Source organism: Notechis scutatus, chromosome Z (assembly GCF_049901735.1).
Source record: "Notechis scutatus isolate UNSWTSFEM ecotype Mainland chromosome Z, rNotScu1.2, whole genome shotgun sequence".
In the NCBI taxonomy this organism is placed as follows: domain Eukaryota; kingdom Metazoa; phylum Chordata; class Lepidosauria; order Squamata; family Elapidae; genus Notechis; species Notechis scutatus.
The window spans coordinates 42973571-42992316 of NC_142025.1; the positions used below are offsets into that span (position 1 = coordinate 42973571).

At 37.7% G+C, this 18746-nt stretch overlaps 1 protein-coding gene across 16 annotated transcripts in view; it reads right to left on the bottom strand.

Annotated features, from left to right (window-relative positions):
• DYNC1I1 (dynein cytoplasmic 1 intermediate chain 1) overlaps positions 1-18746 on the bottom strand; it is a 273836-nt gene that overhangs the window by 64960 nt on the left and 190130 nt on the right. The gene's annotated exons all lie outside the window — the stretch shown is intronic.

Consider the following 18746-nt stretch of genomic DNA (forward strand, 5'->3'; position numbering starts at 1 on the left):
CACACCTGAAAAAGGGCTATCTACATCCCAGATTGTCTTTCTTCTTTGTTAATATTTGTGATAATTTATCTGTTTTGTAGTACCAGATATATACATTTGTGTCCAAAGATGATACATAGCTAATTATTAGTGACCATAAATGGTTATTTTATGGGGAAAAAATGAACTAATTCTACTGAATATTACAAATGTAAAATTAAGTTATTCAGGCTGCTAGATCTTCAGTGGCTTAGTCAGACATCCAAACCATCACCGGATCTTGCAAATATCAAGTGATGAAGTGACTCTGTTGATTGACAAGAACTTAAATGACAGCTGATATAGGTAAAACCTCAAAGCTATCCATGGTAAAAGTACTTTAAACAGAAGTTCTATTTTGTGTGGGCCAGTCCCATATAGTAAAATAATCAGAATGTACCCAATGCCCTCATATACCATTTTATTACATTAGAAGTTTCATGTATTAAATAACTATTTAGTATTTTACTATGTACCGTACTCAAATGTACAATAACGTGTCAAAAAAGCAGTAGTTAGCATTATTTTCAAAGGGTATTCTTTGTCATGCAATAAGTCAGCAGAGAGTCTTTAAAACTCAGTAACAGTTTAATTTGCCTTCCCATGTCTGCAAGTTATAACAAATCCAAAACCAGATATGAAATATATCTTTTTACACTGGTTAGGAAGTACTATTTTAATCAGATCATATTTTTCATCACTAATGACAAATCTTGTATGAAGTGATAATACACAGATAATTTCAAATGTAATATCTGCAGTACAGGATATATTTTATTTTCCTTTTCTTCATGCAGCACATAACACACACATGGACATATAAACTATACTGAAGAAAATAACAAGAATTTTTCAAGATATGTAAAGCACCTGAGATTTGTGTTGGTAACAGTTCAGGGGCATGTGATTTCACAGGCCAGGTGTTCCCAACCACTGTGTTAAATGATACAAGACCATATAACATACACAATTTTCTGGTATACAAAGCTGCTTAAACTCTGATCTGATGCATTGAATGTGGAATGAAATATACAAAATCCTGAATAAAACCATAATTATTTGTTGATCTAGTATAGGTGTCAAACTCGATTTCATTGAGGGCTGCATCAGGGTTATGTTTGACCTCAGGGGGCGTGGCCAGCTCAATGTCACTTGTTGAGGCTCCGTTTTTGGCCATGACGTCCTCCTGCACCCCTCTGCCAGTGAAAACAGAGTCCAGGGGAGCCACACACTGCCTGCCCAGGCTCTGTTTTCACTGGTAGAGGGCTGTAGGAAACCGTTGTGTTCAAAAACGGAGCTTGGGAGGGCCATACAAAGGCACCATGAGCGAGTCCTTCACCGTTTCCAGGGCAGCCCCACAGGCCAGATCTAAGCACCCTGCGGGCCGGATTCAGCCTGCTGGCCTTGAGCTTGATATCCCTGACCTAGCACAACTAGTCCATGGAATTGGCTAATGTGAACTGATCTTTTATGATATGATATGATCTTTTGAAAAATAATAGAATACTATATACTTTTTAACAGTAGTTCATAAGCTACCCACTAGACTAAAATACTAGACCAAATGGGATTGGTCCAGAATGACTGCTGTTCTCCAATTTTTTTTACAATGCTATATATCACTGAATTCAGTAGGAAAAGATGTGGAGACATTCACTTTGTACAAGCTGAGGCTGTGCTGTGCTGTTTTTATTTTGGATAATTAATGCAAACCAGATTTGGATTAGTGATGGCTCATCTCTTTAACCACAGATAAACACACTCATAGCAGACAGCCATTTGCATTATGTTGGATAGGAAGCTGGCCTCAGTGCCCACATCAGACACACACATGTTGAGTGTGAAGTGGAAGCTTGTATCAGTGTTTTCATATGTAGGGATGGCTCTCTGCCAAAAAGAAGAGTGCTAAATAAAAATTATACTAATATAAAGAAGACTTGGGTTGGCATTTGCTTACGTTGTTCAACAATATTGATGTCGTTTCCTGGGTTATTTATTGTGTGATGAAATACTATTTCATTTGAGAAGTGTGAAAATATGAAGAGTACATAGAAAATATATTTATCTCCTAAGATTTTTCATTTCCAAATATTGACTTGTTAATTGGAATTGTATGTTTCTACCATGTTTCTCACAAAATAAGTCCGGGCCTTATTTTTTTTTGACCCCTGAAAAAACAGCTAGGCCGTCTTTTCGGGGGTGACTTAATTCCCCCCCCTTGCATCCTCGGGCAGGCGGGCGGCGACAGGTTGGATGTTGACCTCAGCGTTGGTGGAGCACTTATCGGGAGACCTTCCGCCACCGTTGCTTTCCCTTCTTCCTGTGCTGCCACAGTGTTTAGAGCAATGCCACGGCATTTGGCGCAGCCATGCGCGGCCAGCCAGGACTCCTCCCTGCAATCGGAGTCCAGCGAAGACACTCGGCTTCAGGTGCTCCTGTCGCTGCCTTCCCAGGCATCATTTGAAGGCAAAGCCTATTCTTTTAAAAACGACGCCCTACTACCGGTACGACAAAGCCTCCCCTGCCCGAGAGGGCATCCCAACCCCATGTAGGGAGGCAAATCACCCGGGGCCACAGCACAGGATCAGCCCATCCTGAGAGATGTGCCCAACCGCCATCCCTATCTGGCGCCGTGCAGAGCATGAAGAGCTTTGCCTGGGGCACCCAGCGCAGCTGACAGGAGGGCCCTCCTGCCCGGCAGTGGAGCTCTTACCAAGGTAGCTAGCGCCTCCCCGCCGGGCCCTCTGCTCATCCCGGCAGGGCCGCGCTGGAGCCGGGCAGGCTGGGCAGAGCCGGGAAAGCGAGCCACGGGTGCGCGCCCGCCTGCCAAGCGAAAGAGCTGGGCCGACCCGAGGTTGGCTTCCTTCCCAAGTCCCTCTAGCCCAAACCCAAAGGGCCACTGGGAGAGGCTGCCCGAGGCAGTGATAGCGCCCACCCATCCGTGGACAGGAGGCGACAGCTCGTGCCACATCCTCCTCTGAGCTGAGCCCCGCCGAGTGAGCGCCGATGTCCATGCCGCTGCAGCGTTTGGAGCTGCCGGCGCGTTTGGAGATGCATGGGGATGGGGACGGGCTGGGAGAAAGGTGGAAAGAACGGGCAGCTTCAGGCTCTCTCCTCTGGACCCAACGGCCAGGGAAGCAGCACTGCCATCGCCGCGCCTCCCTGTCCACGGACGGGTGGGCGCTATCACTGCCTCAGGCAGACTCTCTCGGTGGCCCCTTCGGGTTTGGGCTGGAGGGACTTGGGAAGGAAGCCAAGCTTGGGTCGGCCTGGGTCTTTTGCTTGGCAGGCGGGCGCGCACCCGCAGCTCGCTTTCTCGGTTTTGCCCAGCCCGTACGGCTCTGGCGCGGCCCTGGCAGAATGAGCGGAGGGCCCAGCGGGGAGGAGCTCACTACCTTGGTGAGAGGGCCCGCCTGTCAGCTGCGCTGGGCGCCCCAGGCAAAGCTCTTTACGCTCTGCATGGCACCAGGCAGGGATGGTGGTTGGGCACTTCTCCCGGGTGGGCTGATCCTGCACTGTGGCCCCGGATGATTCACCTCCCCACGTGGGGTTGGGATGCCCTCTCAGGCAGGGGAGGCTTTGTCGTACCGGTAGTAGGGCATCGTTTTTAAAAGAATAGGCTTTGCCTTCGAACGATGCCCAGGAAGGCGGCGACAGGAATGCCTGAAGCCGAGTCTCTCCGCCGGGCTCCGGTTGCAGGGAGGAGCCCTGGCTGGCCATGTGTGGCTGTGCCAAACGCCGCGTGGCTGCACCAAACGCCACGGCGTTGCTCTAAACGCTGTGGCAGCACAGGGAGAAGGGAAAGCAACGGTGGATGAAGGTCTCCCGATACGAAGTGCCCCACTAATGCTGAGATCAGCACAGGCAGCACAATATCCAGGTATGCAACAAAAGTACTTCCTAACGGCAAGCCCCCCACCACCATTCCCCCCCCATTTTGCATGTTTAATATAGGCCTTAATTTGGGGGAAGGGGCTTAATTTCATTTTATGCCTATAAAACATGCTGGGACTTCCTATTGGAGGAGGCCATATTGTTGGAGAAACACGGTAACATTCTCTCAGAAAAGCAGAAGATGTGTCTGAAAGCAAACAAATGGATAGGAAATACAAAAGATTTCTGATACTGAAGGTTCAACCTGAATGTTTGCCTGATGAACTGCAAACCTTTTTCTAATTCCTGAACAAAGCATCTCCTTTTCTTTTTTCTTATGAGTCCAGTTACTTCTTTTCTTCCTCTCAACTCCATCTAGTTTGTTATCCCCCTTTCATTCTAATGCAGGGACCTAGAAATCTCTAAAAAATACGAAGTATTTTTTTTTCTTTCCTTTCTTATAAGGCCTAAGTAGATCCACAACCTTCCTTCAAAAATCATTTGTTAGACTAGATTTTCTGAGCAGGTGGAAGGGAGGGGAAAAGCTGAACAATTGAAACAAACCTAAATGAAACACATTTTTCAAATCTATTAAGTAATAAATAAGTTATCATTCAAGTTATTTTTACCACTGATATTAATTTATAATAATGGAAATTAAGATACCACTAATAAAATAATAATAAAGATAATATAAAGCTTTGAAAGCCAGCAAAACAACCCTCCTATTGCAGGTTAATTGATATCTCAGTATCTAAATCTGCAGCGAACACACTAAATAGACCAATAAAGGAGAATATTTGTAGCTCAGGATTGATCTCTGATTGATCTCTGATACTGATCTCTGAGTTTGCCGGGGGTTTGCAGACATTGCATTATCCTAAGCGAGTAACACCATTAGTGCTAATAAGGAGTGCGGTTTGCTGTCAGTTTATATTCTAGTGTCTTGCCCGTATGTGTGGGTGGGGGCAGTTGGGCTGAATATAAACTGACAGCAAACAGCATTCTTTACTAGCACTGATGATGTTACCTAGTTAAGGTAATGAAATGTCTGCAAGAAAACAAGTAAGCTCAGAGAACATCAGACCCCACACTGAATAGATTTCCCTAGAAATGGCATATCAACATGGGATGATGTTCTGTAGAAAAAATATTTCCCTGGTAGCAACACTCACCTCCATACTAGTTACTTTAGAAACAATTATTGGAATCAAACTGATGGGCCCTCCTCATTTCCAATTCAAATAGAAAACATTACATATTAGAATACTACAGGATTTTACAAACATTACATATTAGAATATTAGAATTCTACAGAACTTTAGAAATGACAGTTCTAGCTCAGATTCTGGAGGCTAGGTGATATTTTTATTTTTAGCTTATATTTATATATCCATAAATTCATACGAGATCAGTACTTTCTCTCAAACATCTTGTCAGCCATGTGAAAAGTTAGGATTACAACTAGATTTATTTGCACATTTTAAAATAAATAGTAAATATCCTGTGAAATAAATTGTACTGAAAAGTCAACCTTTCTATAATCATCACAAAGGAGGCAAATTCATTTGATTCCAAATAGCATCATTACATAACAGAATTGACTGAAGTTTCCTTTAAAAAGAAGGCTTACTATCCATGAGTGAAATACTAAAATTATTGACAACAAGAGATACAGCGTTTGCTTCTGTGAAAAGCATCAACTTTTAAATGGTTAGGGAAGGATATTGCGGATTTTGGAGCTGGAAATTACTTGTGGTTTCAGAGGAAAAAGTGAGATTTCTCCCCAATAAAAACAGTTCATAGATTTTGCATAGATTTTTTAGTATTTATGTGTGTATATGCAAAAAATGGGAAATAAAAGAAAAGCAAACACTTCAAACCAAATGTCAAAATCCCATTTAATTAAAAAAAGGAAGTTTAGACTTTCATATGGCATGTGTTGACATCTATTCCTTTGATTTACAAGGATATGGACTGGAGGGAGCAGATTGCTTTATTCAAGAAAAATAATATGGGAAAGCAGGGCAATTTGACAGGAAAGAGTGTAGGCTGCCTTAACTTTAGTGCTTGTTAAAACATGAAGGATTAATGGTAAAAAGGGAGGGATGAATCGTGAATGTCTCCAGTAGAGGATCTTCAAAAATGTTTGGGGTTTCTAAGAATGTCTCATGCAACCACATGAAAAGACAGCCAGCCATACAGCTCCCTAAATCCAAAACTGGTATTGCTCTATTCCTACCATCAAACCAACTGACTTGAAATAGAGCCACAAATTGAATTTATTTTTATTGAAAAAGTATTAAGTCCTTGAAAGAAAGAGAATGGTGCATCAGGAAATTCGGAGAATTCAGAGCAACATTCATAATGCAGGTATGCAGACATGCTGCCATTCAAAGATTTGCCAATGTCTGCCTTTTCTAAAGAACCATCATTTTGTTCACAAGAAGCTTTTCAAAATGGGCTACTTGCATTATAAAGAAGGGAAAGAACAAATTTATCAAATATGTTAAATTAAATTGCAGAGATCTGAGTGGAGAATTTCTTACAATGAGAAAAAAGATTGGAAGACTGAAATTTATAATATTTAAGAGTAATTTTGAAAAGGGCCAGGTCACTATTACAAAGAGTAGCCCCATACACTGACTCTCTGGACTTTTTGCTGTTTGCGGGGAGGAGCATATTACAAATATTACAAATTTATTCTTACTTTGCTGCGGACTACCTTCATCGCATCTGAGGGAAACAGGCAAATAGGGAGGCTGGGTTAGATATGTGTTGCATTCTCCAACTCTTTGTTGCTATTCTTTGACAACTCTAGCATCTAATTCTGAGGTGACTGTTCCACAGATGGTAGGCAATCCAGCAACAAATTTTTGGTCAAGGACTGGTCAGAGTACATCATCAAACACATCTTCCTTGCCAAATTGTTGTAGTCTGCTATAAAGTTAGTTACCTAACTAGCTAACCTATTTATAAACTTCAAGCATATTAAGAGCTTAACAAGACTTGGAATATGGATCTTTCATTTCTGTCTCGTTCATTTTATTTTTTGGAGTAGCCCCAAGGCCAGTTAGTTACCATTTTGTAAGTGAAGACCCAGTAAATAAACAAACAAATCAATGTTTAACAAGAAATAAAGTGAACTATAGAACCAAAAAGTGTAACTTTAGGACTACATTAGACTCCAGATTTGTTTTTACTTGTCGTAAGCAAGGAAGTGATAATTATACATATTGTATGGAATATGGCATTACTCTAAATATAAAACAAAACATACTTTTAAAATACACTTAAAAAGAGGTTATTCTTCTGACCTTTCACTCTTATTTAATTAAATGCCACATGATCTAGGGGAAAAAATTAAGAAAAAAATGTTCCATTTTACAATAATTTATAACATGCTAAAAATTTTATGCCCTTTTATCTACTGATTATTATTTTTTAAAAAAACTATGATAATAAGAAACCTTTTTTTTTTTCCTCCACAAGGGCATGCCACAATTTTCACTCTTCATTTTTGTCAAAAAACATTTGATTGAACTAAGCACCTAATGTTGAAAAGGTTAAGTACAACACAGGTAGCTACAAAAGAAGCTCTTCAGCTTGTCAAAGAACACTGTTCTTCCCCTGTGAGACCACCCTCCCTTCAAATAAGAAGTAACCAAATCCCTATGTTAACTTAGTTGTGTTTGGGCAACCTCCAAGTCAAGGAACGCAGTGTGATAAGTCATAACGAATTGTCTATCATAACTCACAAAATTTTCCTGTTATATAGGCTCAACAAAATGCCTTTTACTTTGGGTTTACAGATCCTTTTTATTTGATTTTATTTTTAATTTTTCCCAGAGTATTGAAACATGGAAATCATAAGGCCCAGAAACAAAATGTTCATTTAAATTCCTTTGCTTCTTTTTTTTAACCACATCCTATGTCAATACATTATTATTATTTGTTGGAATAAAATTAAGACAGGGTTATGTGTATACAATCTTTAGCTGACAAAAAAGAGAAAGGAGGGTGAGGAAGATTAACAAATCAAATTTAACATTCTTCATTTTGAGCCCAACACTGTTTTTCAGGATATTGCTCTTATCTTTTTGAAAACTGAACTGGACATAACAGACTATCAAATTATGAAACAAATACAGGTACTCCTTGACTTACAATGAGCTACTTAGTGACTCTTCAAAGTAACAACAGAAGCCCCTCCCCAAAGGTATTTACAGTTCAGTTCTGAAGTTCTGACTGCCAGAGCCTTCCTTGGACATGTGGCCACATTTTGGTTGCACAGCAGCCAGCCCACATTGATGACAACGATGTTACCACAATTTACACTTTGCCAAAAATGTGAGTTTATTTATGGTTTATGATTAAAATGCCCCATAGCAAACAATGGCTTTGTTTAAAGACCACTGTGTTCACTTAATGACCATAGTGATTCACTTAACAACTGCCACAAGAGGTCATTAAATAAGGTTGGTCACATGATGACCCATTTTGTGACTGTCACAACATGAGCAGATTGCATTACAGTCACATGTCAAAGACTACCTGTAATTTACAATTTACAAATACAACTATTGCTGTCATCTGAATTCTCATTCATGCAATCCAGTGGAATTTTAAGAGGTCATCAATTAACCTGAAAATTTAAAAGCAGACCTGAAGAAATCTAATGATAGAAAAGCACATGTTTATCATGTTAAATTCTTTGATTTACATTTCTTGCTTTGTTTCTAATTCATTAACATTTGGAATTCTACACTTTATCACTTGGACACATTTTATAATTACAGTAATCCCTTCCTATCTTTCAATTTACATGTTGTTTCTGAGAAAGTCTGAAAAACTATTACAGTTGCCCAAAGCGTTCTCTTGTATTAATGCATCATTTATAAATCATGTCAGTAAGTAATTAGGCATAATCTAAAATTAATTGAACATTACACTAAGTTGTCTTAATAGCTTGGGAAATAAGGTTAAATAGGTTGTGATAATAAAATAGCAGAGACTATTCCATTTTGAGATATAATTAAACATGTAGTCATAAAACAAATACCGAAATTACAAAAACCATTAAGGTGATAATTGGCAGGATACTATTTATCTCTGTTCCTGATATGGGCAACATTTGAGGGTGTTAGCCTTCATTCCTCCACCTAAACTTCAAGAGATATAGTTCTACATTTATTTTTCTTCTACTTCTTTGTATGGCAAAGGCCCACATGGGACATTCTGCTGCCAAATAAATTCTCTTGATGACAATGAAGAATGGTGGGGATAGTAAGCTATATGTGGCTTGTAGGTTCATCATCCAAACTCTAAAAGTTTTATTTTATTTGTTGTTAAGTTTAGGGGGGAAACAGAAGAAAAGAAGCAGAGAAAAGTAAATTATTATGTTAATGAAGTCATATGAATCTTCGCATGTAGTGAAATCAGCAGTGATGACTTATCTCTGTAGCTTTTGACAAAATTCTTTGTGAAATGTGACGTCTTAGTATCTTAAGTTTAAAAGCCACTCCTAGATAACATACTGATAATATACATAACTATAAGAACTCCTACTTCTATAACCCAAAGAGAATCTGTATGAATGTACTGTTGAGCGTATGTTACAGTGAGTGGGGTGGTCATGGCTGGGAATCCTGGCACAGAGAACTTATGAACTAAAGTGCCTTAGGGTGCCCAGCTTCTCCTTTCAGACCTGGTTAAAGAGGACAATTGAGGTTTTCCATCTTGGATCTTTAGAGGTTTGTATATGGAAATGGGGCTGCTATTATAAGCTGGGATGGAGGCAGGCCATAATATAATTGTGGTGACAGGCATAGGTAGATATAGTGGAAGACAGGGAGTAGGCCATTCTGGGGGAAGTGGGACTGCTGTTCTTATACTGATTTTCCATTCCAGCTCCTTGATCTCAGAGCCAATACCCTGTCAGCACATCTTCAATGACCCTGACTTCTAGCTGCTGTTTCTAAGTGCCAGATTGGTCTATAATAAGGCCTCCCTCCTTAGTGATCTAATGATTGGTTAGGATTAACCTGTCACATATCACCAACATCTGACTGGGTCCAGTAGGTGGCAAAACACTTTCAGAGATATGCCCAGCTAGGTTTCAAGTGTGCATCAATAAGATTCTGAGGCAGAAGATGAAGTGTGGCAATTGTCACCTGGGAATCTCTCATGGTTTTCAGGAGCACTATATCACTGGTCATCAAATGTTAGACCCAATTTATTAGTTTGGGCTCTAGAGATTACTTTTATTTATCTATCTATCTATCTATCTATCTATCTATCTATCTATCTATCTATCTATCTATCTATCTATCTATCTATCTATCTATCTATTTATGTGATTTGTCAATCGCTTACAAGATAATAGATATAAGTATAAACATGAGTAAGAATATAGGAAATAGGTATGAATAAATGGGGACAATAGGACAGGGACGGTAGGCATGATGGTGCACTTATGCACGCCCCTTACAGACCTCTAAGGAATGGGGTGAGGTCAATAGTGGTTAGTTTGAGGTTAAAGGAGTGGGGGTTAGAGGATGTAACAACTGTTGTTGTACCAACCTCCCCGCTACACTGCAATCTCTCTACTTGGGTCCATTTCTGGTTTGGCAGTGAAGCTCTCCAGACTTGAGATCTTAGGGGAGTTCAATCTTGCATTTCTAGGATTGGGGTTTTATGACTGTGTGATCTTATCCGCCTGCTCTTTAGATTCATGTTCTATCTAGTTTATTAAATTAGCCCAGATGGTGTTCTAGTAGTAATTAATTCTTCTTTGAGTGAGGTGATGGTTTCTTTACCCCTTAAAAGGTTTTGGTTCAGCCCCACAAGAAGTCGTCGTTTGATCCTGCCATTCTAAACAACTTTGCCCAATATCTTGACTTCTTTTGGGAGAAAGGTGATTGAGAATTTGATTACTGAGCAAATAGATTTAAATCATAGATTTAGTTGAGATTCAGGGTTGAGTATGGAACAGAAACAGCATTGGTTACACTTTTTGATGGTCTCTTGAGAGGGCAGGATAAGAGTTGTACATCCATCCTACTTGATCTCTTTGTGGGTTTCAATACCATTGGCCATGATATCCATCAGGATTGACTCAGAGGATTAGGGTGAATGTTGTCACAGGGTTCAGTGCTCTTTGCCTATATAGTGCATCTATATGGTGCTTGCTCATCCATTGCTATGGGGTGAGATATCAGTGTGCTGATGGTACCAATTAATCTACCCCTGGTGAATTTAGTGATACTATGAATATCTTATCCCAGTGTCTTAAAGATGTGAACAAATGGATTGGAGGAAATAAGTGAACCCTGGCAAGGCTGAGGGGCTTTGGATTTTGGGGCCTGACATTTCTATGACTATTCTATCTTTAGTGTTGGATTGGGTTAAAGCGTCCTAGACAAACCAGACATGCATTCTAGAGATCCTATTGGACTCAAATTCCTGCTTACATAGGTGGCAATCAGGCCTGAAAAGCCTTTGCAGAACTTTGTGTTATGAGATTGTTGCACCACTCTTAGATCGGGGGTGGTGGTTTATTCTCAATCACTCATCTCCAGTCACCTCCAGATTGAACTAATATAATACACTCTAATGCAAGGTGTCAAACCCAATTCTTCTGTACCAGGCAATTGGTATTCTAAAAGTGACTGTTTTGTATTTTTAATAATATTGTTTTTCTATATTTATTGTTTAATTGTTTAATTGCTTAATTGCCAAGTTGTAGTTTGGTTATCAGCATGGTCTCCATTTTTCCTTCCTTCCTTCCTTCCTTCCTTCCTTCCTTCCTTCCTTCCTTCCTTCCTTCCTTCCTTCCTTCCTTCCTTCCTTCCTTCCTTCCTGATGAAGCATTCTAGTAAGTGAAAAGGTGAAGACTACTGTGTGTTTTTGAATTAGTATAATAACTTCTCTAATAATAGAATTTGGAGTTCTTCCTGTATGTTACCATCACATTCAGCTGTAGCATCTTGCTTAGATTTCAATTTTATATTGATTTTCTTACTAGGAAGTTAAAGCCCACTGAGGCTTACTTTTGAGTAAGCAAGTAAAGGACTGCACTGCACATTGGACACATGGATCTGATTAAGAATCTGGAGTTCTCTCATAGTAACTGTAACAGCCTCCAGGATTATCTAGTGCTGATTTAATTGGAAGTAACCACAAAGAAAGCATCAAAGAGATGGAAGAGTCAAACAGGAAGTATTGAGCAGCAGGGCAGAAGGATGAAGCAAAGGAAAATCTAGTACATACAAGATGATTTGTTTACTGCTTGGTTATCATGCTCCTTAATATATTTGATCATATTTTATCCTAATTGCAGCAAAATATTTTATACCTATGCAATAAAAATATGTCTGTGCTACAGAGCAAATATGTGCAATCTTATTCCTCTTTTACAAAGTTGTGAAGGCTTGGAGTGACTGAAAATAAGTGAATTATACATTGCCAGACTAATATCATTTTTGGTTAATTTGTACTGTTATTTTTAATCACTGCACATTACCCAGGGCCTCAATTAACTGGGGAGGTAAATTGACAGAATTACAATAGAGATATAACTATCAGTTGAGTGGGCAAGATATTTTTATGTGTGACTGCAACTTCTAAAAACAGAATCTATTATTACGACCTAGTTTCAATATGAAATGTAACTAATCAATATCAAATGTCAGTGCTGAGTATCATATGCCTCAACCATATTTAATATAACTCCGTCAGAGGAGAGGACCGAGTTAACTTCTGATAAACCAGGATTATTCATCATATTTGCTATTCTAACCTACAAAACTTATTGGTTGATGCAAAACTTAGCAGGGCCATCTTGTGCAAAATGTCCTGAAGTTCTGCAGTTTAAACAAAGACTGTAAATGTGTTTGCTTGCCTTCTCTATAGCTGACAGTATAGCATAGCTGACTCCTAGCTGATAGATTCAACATTCAAAGACTCTAAAAATGGACAGAAGGGAAGTAGAGAAAATGAGAGAAAGAAGCATCACCCCTATTTTATTTATTTATTTTATTTTATTTGGTTTGTCAATTGCTTACAAAATAATATGTATAAGTAAAAACATAGTTATGAATACATTGATACATATAAGAAAAATAAAAGAAACAATAGGACAGGGACGTTGGTGCACTTATGCACGCCCCCTACAGACCTCTTAGGAAAGGGGTGAGGTCAATAGTAGACAGTCTAAGGTTAAAATTTTCCATTTGAAATATCACAGTTCTTCGAATCTTTATGTATAATCATGAAGCCTCTACTCTAGCCTTACTTAGAGTGTTCTGTTGAATTTAGTCATCTCAATCAATCTAAGCCTGTTTTCTTTAAGCCACATCCTGCATTAAGTTAAAAGGCAACAACATATGCCCAAACTCAGTATATTGTCACACAAATGGTTAGTTATTCCTTATTTTCAGGCTGTTTTCTAGCCAGGAAATTAATATAATTTTATTTGCATTGTTGCGTTCTAGGAGTGGATTTCCTATTTTGCATTTTTTTCTGGTTTAGAGATAAATTATAATTTTATTCATGAGTGATCCATGGGAATACTCAGACCTCAGAGAGGTACACAGTTTTCATCAAGTAATAAAAGAGTCAAGGCTTTCAAGATATCTACTATATGTGTTAGGCAAATATCCAGGTATGGTTATAGGAATACAGGTAGTCCTTGATTTACAACAGTTCATTTAGTCACAACAGCACTGAAAAAAGTGACTTATGACCATTTTTCACAGTTACAACTTATGTAGCATCCCCATGATCAAAATTCAGATGCTTGGCAACTAGTTCATATTTATTACCATTGCCGTGTCCAAGGTCATGTGTCCCAAGATCACCTTTTACAATATTTTGACAAGCAAAGTCAATGGGGAAGCCAGTTTCACTTAATAATCATGTAACTTATCAACTGCAGTGATTCACTTAACAACTGTGGCAAGAAATATCATAAAATGGGGCAAAACTCACCTAACAAATTACTCACTTGACAACACAAATTTTGGACTCAATTGTGGTCATAAGTTGAGGACTATATGTATGGTGATGGTTGCTGGACCTATTTAGGAAACTGCATTAAACCTTAGAACCAGTCATGAACACTTACCATTTATAAAATATATCTGCTATGTGCAGAAAACAAGTAAATATCCCAGAATACTGTGAAACTATTGGAATTTGTTGGGGTAGGAGGGGTGGGGTTGAAGGCTCTTAATTTGTTTGCCTACAACTGACATTGAAACAACTGACACTTATAAATGTAGTTTAATTTTTGTCAGAACCCTGCATAATCCATTTATATAATAGAAGATGCTTTTATATGGGCAAGCTGGTTTATATACATGAAATGTAGTCTTCATGTCAAACCCTAGTATTAAAATTGTAGTCACTGTCTTATCTGTGCTTGTGTCTGCAACTAAGTTCTAAACAATAAAGATTCTTGTGTGAATTTAAGCAACTAGCAAGACAAAGAGTTACTACAAATCTTTTATCTACTGGTGGCTTAATTCAAATATTTCTCTTTTCAGCATCAGGGTCATATTTCAAATATATAAATATCAGCATTGACTCTGTGTTCATGATAAAATCTATAACCATTTGTTATGTATTCATGAAGAATAAGAAGGTGCAGTATTAAAGAAAAGTCATAACCAAAAATACCAAATAAATGTATATTATCAGCTGTCAAAGTAATTTCAGGATGGATCTTAATCTACATTTAATAAATATTATTTAATGAATACTAAAAATATTTTGATTGTTGAAATAGGAAGAAATTTTCTTATAAATGAAGACATTAGATTTTTTATATGTTACATTTGTTTGCAATTTCCTCCTTATATTATTTTGACTCTCACACACTTTCTTCATTTAAAATCCTTTTGAAGATAATTTGATGAAAACTGTGTATGTAGGAGGTGGGGAGATTCAATTATATATTTTCCCTACTATTTTCTCTATATTTTCAAAAGGTCCTGCAGAGATATGTGCTTGATGGAGAAATGGGGCAAAGGATAGGGCAGGAATACCTCCCAAAGGTATGTAAAAAATATGTGGATTCTTAGATAAAAAAGAAACTGGAGTATGTAAGAAGAAAATTAAATTCTTCTGTTCAAAATCATTTACTGGGTGAAAAAATAGTGTCTTGCAGTGTAAAGAATCAAAGGTGAATATCTTATGTATTGCCCTGATGATGGCAGATGAGATTCTGCCGAAACGTTGCTACAACTTTAAAAGCACAAGTACAATGATGTGGGAAAATACCCGAGCAAAGCTGAATACTATATATATATATATTCATATTCCTTTGGAGACAAATATTCAAAGGCCACTACTGATTTAATATGCCACTTTTGTTTGTTTGTTTACTGAAATCATAGAGCTGCCCAACTCAAACTCTAATGTGCCACTAATGTGACTCTAAATATAGAAATATGAAATACAAATTATAATCTGGTAACCAAACACCATAATAAAAATAACAAAAGGAGAATCCCACTAAACTGGTCCCAAAGGGAAAACAGGTCTTAATGGTTTTTATAAAGATGAGGAGAACTGGACCCTTTTCTATATCTGTATAATGAGGGAATGGGTGGAGATATTCCAGAGCCCAAAGGTAGCCACCAAAAAGACACAATTCTTAAAGTTTGTAAAATGACATCATTCAAAAGAGAGAACTTGGAACATACTCTCCTATGGGAGCATAAGGAGTAGGAAAATGTTCTTAGGAAAATGTAGTCCTAAAAAAACCCTGGTCCTATGCCATGTAGGGCTTTAAAGGTGATTGCCAGTACCTTGATTTACAACAAAAATCTGCTGGAAACTAATGCAGTTCACAAATGGACATAACAAATTAGACATATAACATCTTGCAATGTTGCATTCTGGTTCAACAAAAGCTTCTGAATGATCTTCAAGGGCAACCCCATGTTTACATAGTCCATTAGAAGGTGATTAAAGTATGAGTGGCCATGAGCAAAAAAGGCCTCTGGGTCAGGAATGAGCACAAGTGACACATAAGATGAAGTTTTGCCAAATTGTGTTTACTGAATTAGGTTCATTGGGACACAAAAATATCAATAAGCTAATATCTAGCTTAGAGGAATTACCTGGCTGTGGAAGGGAGGCTCATTGTGGATTCCCAGCTATCCAGAAAGAAGAATTAATGAAGCTATTGCTAAAGAAGACTTCGCTGGCCAGATCTTAAGGTAGTTCCAATTATTATATTGTTACAAGTATACTTTTATTGCACAAGATTTTAAAGTAGAATCTACTGCAGTATGGATGTATGCAAATGCACTGAATTTCCTTCAGATTCAAATATTGCAATGTGATCCTCATTATTCTTACTTAGGATTGATATGGATGAGCCTTCCTTTCTCTAATCACCTATTCAATAATTATGTATTAGTATAATTAAGGTGATATATAATTAAGGTGGCAAGACACTGTTTCTTCTTTGGGCTACCAGTACAATATACCTTTATGCAATTGTCATTGGACTGGGGCTTGTGAGCTCAAGAAAATGAACATGCAAAGCAGCATTTTGAAATGGTATATGAAGCTTATACTCAAGACTGTTCACTGCTGGTTTTGATTCAGACCATAACATCCATTCGTTGCAATTCATTTCTTGTTTAATTTGATTCCAGGCAAGCCCATATTTCAAAGGGTGCTACTTGGAATTTAGCTAGAGACAATTCATGATTTTTGACACATTGAACTGTTTAGAACAGAGAGCTATACTGAAGATATTTCATTAAATCTACATATGAATGAAAATGGTATAGGTATAAACACAGTACTGTTTAATATCTTATATGGGTAGAGCATTATGTGTAAGTAATGAAAATCTCTGTACTGAAAGTGTGATTGAATAGGCAACTCTCAATGGGAGTCTTTTTATACTTGTAAACGTCAGTTAAATTATGATTATCATCTTGAAACACTGAACAAGTTATTTTGACTGTAGCCTCTATATATTTTATTACATTACATTTACATTTTATTACATATTTAATTTTATTACTGTCAATCACACAAATTCACTGATGGTGTTTTAGCAATGAAACATAATTAATGATTCAATAGCCTTACTGTGATGAGTAGATTTAATGTAAATTTTGTCTTTATATAACATAGTGTACTTTCCTTCCTATAAATGTTAATTGTTAATTTTTTCAAAGGTCATAACCCCTTGTAGAAATCTAGAGAATGTTAGATAATTTTCAATACTTCAGCTAGTGATTGTTTGCTTTTAACTTTACATTATAAAGTTATGGTATGTAAATTATAATTAAGCTAATGTACATAAACCATTTTTGGGGAAGCCGGAATTAACTATTCACACTGGGACTCTCCCAGTAACTTACATAAAGCCAAACCACTGACCAGAAATTATACAAAATTCATGTTGCATTGAAAAAGAGAATTAAATGATAGAATGAGCTCAATAAAAAGGGTGTCAAGAAAATACCTTAACATGCTCAACAGCATTTTGATCCTTCTACATCTACTAAAATAAGCCAATGAAACATAATGCCTGCAGAAAAGCAGCTATTGACTTATATTAGGAACAGGTAGTTGTGCAATGACTGCAATGGCTCCCTACAAAGTTAGCAGTGGCTAACTTCAAAGATTTTTCTAAAAAAGCAAAGGAGCCTAAGACCACCCACCCACCCAAGTTATACAAGAGACAGGAAATAAGTCACACAGTCTTGTAGATTGGATAACATTAGGTTTTGCTTTTATTTTGTATGTGCTCAGTTTCTTTCACAACTAGTCTTTATTGCCTAATAGCTTATCTTTCAATAGATCTAGCCACTATTCTCTGCTTCACATACTCTCAAGGCCCAATCTTTTTCTTTAAGCTTATTACCTATCCATGTTTGTTTGTGTTATTATGTGTTCTCAATAGGCCTAGATATGAGTCTTGGGGAACTGTAATCTGGTAACTTGCCTCAGAAATCCAAAGCCTTTCCAAGCTAAGAGTTTGTAGCTTAAAATGTTCTACTACTTTTTCACTAGCAGAAAGGGAAGTGAAGTCTTCATTTCTTTGTTTGTGGGGAGGGGGTAAAAAGGAATGGCAACAAACAGCAGTTGAAGGCAAGAACTGTTGTACTATCCTGATTAAATCATGGAAATTTATCTCTTGGAAAATACTATAATTTAGACAACTCTTTCTTTTCTATAATGTAATTTTCTATGTAAGTTATAGAAAGTTCTTTATCAAACTTATTTTTTTTCTGTGTCTTTAAGTCAATGCTCTGTCCTAGTGACAGCCAGGACTAAGCCTGCAGTTTTCTTGTCAAGTATTTCAGAAGTGGATTGCCATTGCCTGCTTCCTAAGGCTGAGAAAAAGTGACTGGCCCGAAGTCCCCAACTGGGTTTGTACCAAAACAAGACTGAATTCACAATCTCTGGGTTTCTAGCCTAACCATTATAACAAACCATTACCTAAATAGCTAACAAAGACATGCTAAGAACAACAAATTATAACATAAAAAACATTATAAAACAAAAAAAAATCCCTTAATAGCAAGAAATTAATTTAAAACTGAACCAAAGAATAAAATTTACACCCCTGTAGCAGCCTAAAGATAGGAAATTATATAAGTGGCAAATGAAAGTCAAGATATTTTTGCTTGGCACCAGAAGAAAAACATTAACACAGGTACAGGTAGGTCTGTTAAGTGGCCCCTAAGGAGGGGGGGAAACTTCTAATTGCTAGGTGTTATCTCACTAACTTAGTGGGTTTCACTAAAGTTAGGTGTTCTTGAAGGAGATCATTATTAGACCAGCGCAACACTTACCTGGCTGGAAGCAATTCTAGATAA